This window comes from Colobus angolensis, unplaced genomic scaffold (assembly GCF_000951035.1).
Source record: "Colobus angolensis palliatus isolate OR3802 unplaced genomic scaffold, Cang.pa_1.0 Scaffold84, whole genome shotgun sequence".
Taxonomy (NCBI): Eukaryota; Metazoa; Chordata; class Mammalia; order Primates; family Cercopithecidae; genus Colobus; species Colobus angolensis.
The window spans coordinates 214,770-222,069 of NW_012122265.1; the positions used below are offsets into that span (position 1 = coordinate 214,770).

General features: G+C 57.6%; 1 protein-coding gene across 1 annotated transcript in view; it reads left to right on the plus strand.

The window, feature by feature from the left end:
- B4GALNT4 (beta-1,4-N-acetyl-galactosaminyl transferase 4) overlaps positions 1 to 7,300 on the plus strand; it is an 18,165-nt gene that overhangs the window by 10,393 nt on the left and 472 nt on the right. The window lies entirely within an intron of this gene.

Here is a 7,300-nt window from a genome sequence, read left to right on the forward strand (position 1 = left end):
AAAAAAAAAAAAAGGCCAACATTAGGGTGTCAGCAGGGCTGGTTCCTTCTGGAGACTTAGGTGTGAGTCTGTGTCCATGCCTTCTCCAGCTTCTCCAGGCCACCTGGATTTCAGCAGCTTGGCCTCTTCCTCTCTCTCACTTCCTCTCTCTCCCTCTCTCTCATCTCCTCCTGTGACTCTGACCCTGCTGCCTTCTCTTATAAGGCTCCCTGTGACTACACTGGGCCCTCCCAGCAAACCCACAGTAACCGTCACATCCCTCACTGGGTCACATCTGCAAAGCCCTTTGCCACGAAGGTAACAGTCACAGGTTCTGGGACTGGGACAGGCACATCTTGAGCGGGCACTCTTCTTTCTACCTCCTCGTTCACACTGGGTGGAATGGCTCATACGCCCAGCAGCCAGAATTGTCCTCTGAAGATGAGGTCACCGCTTACCATGCACACAGGGCAGCTGGGAGGTGGAGCTGAAGGAGGAACCAGGTGGACCAGCCATTGACCAGAGTGGCATCCAGTCACCTGGTGTGTGGTCACAGGTCCCGCTGGTCCACAGGGGAGAAGTGCCCGCAGGGCAGGGGACATGGCTGGTCACACACGCCCGGAAGCCATGTGATGACCAGCTGTCCTGCCCACTGATCCCTGTGTATCTAGTTCAGATGGAATTGTCCCCACTCATAGATGTTTCGCAGCAAGAGAAGAACTAGCCTTGGATTTAATGATCCATGCTACCCCAAGAAAATGAAAAAAGGAGAGAAGAAGCGTAAACCACAGGCGGGAGAAGCCCGCACATCAGAAAGAGAATTAACCTCGGAAAACAAGTCAAAATTCCATGTAATCTGGACGATTCACACCATTGTTTAATCCATTTGGCAATGATTCATTGCACACTCACTACACGTCACGCACTGAGGAAAAGGCAGGGAACGGAACAGACAAACACCGCTGCCCCCAAGGATCTTACATTCTAACACGGGGAGGGGGGGCACGACAACACCATCAATAAAACATCTGGTACACCGGCTGGCAGCAAGGGCAGCGGAGGGAAAGGAAGCCCGGGAAGGCAACAGCCCATGTGAGTGTGACTGCGTTTCTGAGCAGGGTGCTCAGAAAGACCAGGTCTGAGAAGATGAAGGTGGCGGAGGACACAGGCGGGGGAGGGCAGGGTTCACTGGCGGCCTTTGAAGAAATTTCTTTTTTTTTTTTGAGACGGAGTCTCGCTCTGTCGTCCAGGCTGGAGTGCGGTGGCACAATCTCGGCTCACTGCAGTCTCTGCTTCCCAGGTTTAAGCCATTCTCCTGCCTCAGCCTCCCGAGTAGCTGGGACTACAGGCGCCCGCCACCTCGCCCGGCTAGTTTTTTGTATTTTTTTAGTAGAGAAGGGGTTTCACCATGTTAGCCAGGATGGTCTCGATCTCCTGACCTCGTGATCCGCCCGTCTTGGCCTCCCAAAGTGCTGGGATTACAGGCTTGAGCCACCGCACCCGGCCAGAAATTTCTTAAAAATCAATGATAAAGCCGGGCATAGTGGCTCAAAACTGTAATCTCAGCACTTTGAAAGGCTGAGGCAGGAATGATGCCAGCAGTGGCCCATCTAGAATGGCCGCTGCCAAAATGCTGGCCACAGCGGGGAGGCATGGCTGGGCCTCCCATTCCATGGGGCGGGCAGGAGCCCTGCCCTCCCGGGCACTGGGTTCATTTGCGTGCACCTCAACATTCCTGTACTCTTTGGGGCCCAAGAAGCCTTCCGCAACTCACTGTAGGCTCGGAAGTACCTGCTCCTGCCCCCACTGCGGAGTCTGGTGCCCAGTAGCTGGAGCCGGGGCCCACAATCCGCTCCCAGAGGCGTCCCCCTGGCATGGTTGCAAGTCGGGTGAGGGGGGTGCCCCAGGCTGCCCCTGAGTGTTGGAACTGCAGGGGGAACTCGCAGTGACATCGCCTCCCTGTGCCCCGGATGCCGGCCCGGGTACTGTGAGGGCCTAAAGCCTTCACCCCAGGCTGCAAGGAGATGGACAGGGCAGCAGGATGGCTGCAGGAGCAGCAGTGGCAGCAGTAGGTCCCCTGTGCCCCATGTCTCCAAGGCTGCCTACTGCGCCACCTCCACCCTCGCACGGCTGGGCAAGACCCACTCCCAGGCCTGGATCCCCCACAGCTGCCTCAACCTCGCTTCCTGCCATGTCCCGGGAGCCCATGAGCACCCGGCTGAAGGCACAGCCGGGATTCATGGAACCAGCCCTGGAAGCCTTGGGTTTATTTGTACAGGGTGGGAGCACCGCAGGTGCAGCCACAGCCATCCAGGTTGCAGCTGTGGGCCCAGGCCTCCTGCTGGTCTTGGGGACCAGGGAAGACTCACTAACACCACAGACTTGGGGGTGTCCCTGCTCCTGGCACCCACTCGGATCTTGGAGTGGGGTTGGGACCAAGCCTGGGTGCTGTTGCAGCCCAGCCAGGTGTGCACCCTCAGAGCAGTGCTGACACACCAGTCCCCTGCCATCTCAGCCCCTCCAGACTTTGGGCACCAATGAGTGTGGGAGGGAGGCCAAGATGGGGCTGGGGGCAGCTCAGTGCTGGTCTGTGGGCACCCCTTGGCACAAGCGGCCTGGGCACCATGGGTGGCAGTGGGAGGCAGACAGGCTGCTGGGAGGCAAGAGGCAAGTCCCTGGTGAGGCTCCACCTTCAAGCCAGGGTGGGCCTGAAGGCTGGGGGCCAGGCTGACTCTCCCGAGGACCAGTATGGGGACTTGTGGTGCCTTTTCTGGGCCCACCCCTGGCTGCCCATGAACCAGTAGCAGGAATTTCCTCCCCTCTGAGGCCCATGAAAGCCCCAGGATCAGCCAGAGTGGAGAAGAGGACAGAGGGACGACAGGACGACCAGCTGCAGAAAGGAGCTACCCTCTCTAGGGCCTCCTCTCTGCTGAGAGCTGCAGGCATTGGGTTGACCAACTGCAGAGAGGAGCTACCCTCTCTGCTGAGAGCTGAACACTCGTTGGGATGACCTGCCTGCAGAGAGGAGCCACTTACTCCCAGCCTCCTCTCTGCTGAGAGCCTCTGAGCTGTTCTAACACTCAATAAAGCTCCTTCTTGTCTTGCTCACCCTCCACTTGTCTATGCACCTCATTCTTCCTGGACACAGGACAAAAACTTGGGCAAAGGTGCTCCCAGCCACAGAGGTTTCCAGTCAGAATAGCAACACCCCAAATATCCCATAGCATTTTGCGGGGCTCGTCTGGGATCTAAGGGTGAGCAAAAGTGGATCTTCTCTTTCTGTCCTTTCTTTGTGGTTCCTAAACTCCACAACAGCTAAAATGAAAGAAAAATACCAGGCCTCTGTCAATCAGTTAAAAGTGACGACTAGTCTCCAAGTGCCAGACTCGACACATGGGGGCCAGGCTTGCTGGGGAGGACACTGTCAAGCTCCCATCACCCTCAGGTGTTGGGAATGTTGGCTTTGTTCCAACCCAGTTTTCCTTCATGGAAGTCTGGCTGTCACGTGGGACCAGAAGGAGGTCCTAGAGCAACTAGGGGTATCTGGTTGAGGTTACCCCTTGGTGTTATCCAAAGGCCCCTGGACTGACTCCAGTCCCAGGCCTCCCATGAAGGTGTTGGCACGAGGACCTCCACTCTGTCCTGTCGTTCTTTTCTTTCTTTCTTTTGTGACTGTCATGGTTCCTATCTCTTCTTTATGTACGATGTTAAATGTTAAGGATGTTGTTGCAAACCAGAAATATTACTGGGTAGAATGAGCATTTGGCTAAGTCATCAAAACTATAAAATGGAAGGTTAAGAATAGCACAGATGAAGCTAAGTGTGCCTCGGTATCTGTATATAAATTTGTGGCAAAAATGTTCTTGTCATTTCCTTGGTCGCCAACTTGGTGCCAAACACCTTGAGACCCAGAAGAGAAGCATGGTCTCGGGAGGAAGCTTTTCTGTAAATGTGAGGGCCAGTGGTCCGAGGCCTCGTGTGTGCAGGCTTTCTTTGCTTTGCAGGGTAACTTGGACCTTTACCTCTGCTGTAGGGTTGATCCAGCCCTCCTAGTGGCTGTCTCAGGAGAGGCTACAAGAGGCAATCCCAGGGAAATAGAGAAGCAAACCCCAGAGGCACCTCCAGTGGAGGAATCAAACCCTCCGCTCCTCCCTATCCAGGTTCTCTCTCAATCTTTCCCCAGCCTAGAAATCCTCATTTCAGGCAGTTCCCAGTCAAATTAAGGGAGATCTTGGCAAGTTTTTAGATGGCCCTGACAGATAAATAGAGGCTTTCCAGAACTTAACCCAAGTATTTGAGCTCTCCTGGAAGGATGTCATGTTACTTCTGAATCAAACCCTGACCACTTCTGAAAAGCAGGCCACCCCGCAACTGGCAGAGCATTTGGGGGATGAGCTGTATATCTTACATAGGGCCAGGGAAGAGGAAATGCTTTATCCAATTGGAAAAATAGCAGTACCATTGGAGGACCCTAAATGAGACTCCAGTGATAAAATGGAAAAATGGAGGATGAAACACTTTCAGATGTGATACTGGAGGGCTCGTGAGGGAATGGGGCTGGGCCTCTCGACTGCACCGGGCTGTCCGTGGTAGAGCAGGGATTGGCCCCACTGCCTTCCCGGGGGATGGCAGCGGCCTTGGTGAAGGGTGCCTCCCTGTCTCCTGATTCAGTCAATGAACAGCTGGTCCTAGGGGATAAGGGGATGAGTTTATTGCACAGGCAGCCCCTGATGTCAGGGGACATATACTAGGGAAGCAACAGCGGGAATGGGCTGTGGGACCAGATGGTACTTTGGGGGCATCCTGGGAGGGGCAACCTCGGTTTTTTGCAGTGGGGACTGGGAGGAAGTCCAGGAAAGAAAGGGAAGGCAGACGCTCTAATAGCCACCCTGTGGGCTCATGGACCCCAGAATCCCTGGGTACACCTGTGATGGCTGCAAATGTGTTGGGCCAGGGCCCTTCAGGAGCATTTCCAGACCGTGCAGGGAGGAGGGCCCTTCAGGAGGGTTTCCAGACAGTGCAGGGAGGCCAGCTTGGCCCTGTCCAGTTTGCCTTGGGGACCACTGGAGGACAGACTGTCCCTGGAGATGTGGGTTGCCAGACCGAGGGCCGGTCTCCCAAATGGTACAGCAGGACTGATGGGTTCCCAGGCTCCTCTCCCCAGCTCCAGTCGTCCAGACCACCGCTGCCAATGAGAAGCCCCAGGGATTCTGGGGGAGGATGGACCACCTCCCGGACTCCAGAGCAGGCCTTTCAGTTCTCCTCTCCAATCTGGGCCCCCTCCCCATCTCTTGGCACAACTGTGAGTGGCATCTCAGGCCTCCTTCCTCCACCATGTCAGGAATCAATGTAGTCTTGTGAATACGGGGAGCTTTTCTGTGGAGGGTTTAACGTTTTTTCCTTTCAAAAGGCACCTTCTTAGGCCAGGCCCCCAGTTCCTGGGACTTCCTTCCTCCCCCTTGTTTGAGGAGGACCTGGCCCCACAACTCCACCTGTTTATCACAGAAAAGTAGCAGAGAAGCTGCCGCCACCTGTTAGTAGCTGCAATTTGGTGAGGGACACTTGGGACTAATTTAATGGGTCCCTACACTCTCCTGAGGCCAGACTCCAGGAAAGCCCCCAGGAGACATGCCACCCGTCTCAGACATATGCGCCCTTCCCCAGAGCAGAGCCGGGGGCAAAGGAAGAGCCCGGGGCTCATGTGATGAACGAGTGGATGGATGGATGGACAGACTGACCAACAGGGCGGCAGCGGATGGGGTGTGTGCAGACGAAAGGTGTCCCCCCAAGAGCCTACTGGGGCCGTACCCCTCAGCTACCTTCCATGCCAAGGACCAAGGCCAGAGACCTCAGAGCTGCCCACCCACAGGCCCAGGGCAGGGGCAGGAGCCACACTCTGTAGGGTGAGGGGTGGTGCCCATAGGCAGCAGGGTAGGCTCTGTGGAGGGACTGGGCCCTGGGCTGGACTTGGCTGGAGCCCAGGTCGGAAGGTTTGCAAGCGTGGGCGCCAATAGGAAGCGCCAGGACACTTGCCTCTGGGTGAGCTGTGCGCCCCCACACTGGGTCCATCAACCACCAAGGGGCCCCTCAATGCACTCCCCACCCCGCCGCTGCAGGCGGTGGGACCTGAGGCAGCCTCCCAAGCCTCTCTGTGCACCAGCACGCTCCTGAATTCGGTTTTGACTACTATTTTGCTTCCAACGTCCTCACACCTTTCTCCCCAGATCCTCCCCCTTCTGCTCCTTAAGACTCCCACCCCATCCCCCTCCACCCAGGCAGGCTCTGCCCTGTAGGTTTGTGCCTGTGCCCTCCCACAACTCCAGGCATGCACCTGACAGCTCCACCCCGACCTGGGCCCAGCCCACCTTCTCGGGCTCCCATGGGAGTGCCTCCCATGCCCCCCACGCTGAGCCCACCGCACCCCGAAGCCCTCCTGCGCCCTCTCCCACTCCCTCTTGGGAGGTGATTGACAGGCCACCTGCCACCTGGGATCCATCTAAGAGCAATGCTCACTTACCCTTGGAGGCCCTCACGTTCCGGGTTCTCAACCTGATTGTGCACCCAGAGCGACCTGAGGCTACATGCAGATTCCAGGCCCCACAGGCAAACGCCTCCTCCAGGAAGCCCATCACCTCCTCCAGGAAGCACACCACCAAGCCCTCGTCCAGGGCTCCTGTGCCAGGAACTGGCTCCAGGGAGAGTGAGACACTCGGGGCTGGTCACAGGGGTCAGATAAGACTCCTCCGAGCCTGGGGCTGGAAGCTGCAGCGGTGGTCTAGCAGGCATCGCCATCCCTCTGGCCTGGCTGCAGTGAGGGAAGGTGCACCCCAGATTCCTGGCTTTGCCAAAACTGTGCCTGGCGGGGACCACACATCCTCAGGGAGGTGCCGCAGCTCTGGGGGGACACCCGCAGACCTCTCTGCCAAGGGGAGGAGGGAAGGTCGGCAGAGCTGGCCCTGAGGGCTCTGCAGGCCACCGGGCACCGGCGTTCCCATCACAGCTCCAGCCGCACGGAGCCCCTCCACTGAGCCCTCTTGTGAGCCCTTCGGCCTGACCGGGCTGCAGAGGCCCTCCAGGCTGGCTTCCCCTGTCACGCGGCCCCGCCTGGCCTCTGCAGGGCCCCAGGTGGGCCTGGGGTGGACCTGGATGCAGGGCGGGGCCCAGTCCATGCCAGGCACATACCTCCAGGCCCGTTCTGTGCCGCACAAACTTGTCTCCCAGGATTTTTCCACACGAAACCCGTCTCCCAGGGAATCAGCCAGTCTGATGAGCTGGGCGTTCCCACCCCGCCCTCCGGGGCCCCCACAGTCCTGTCCCACCG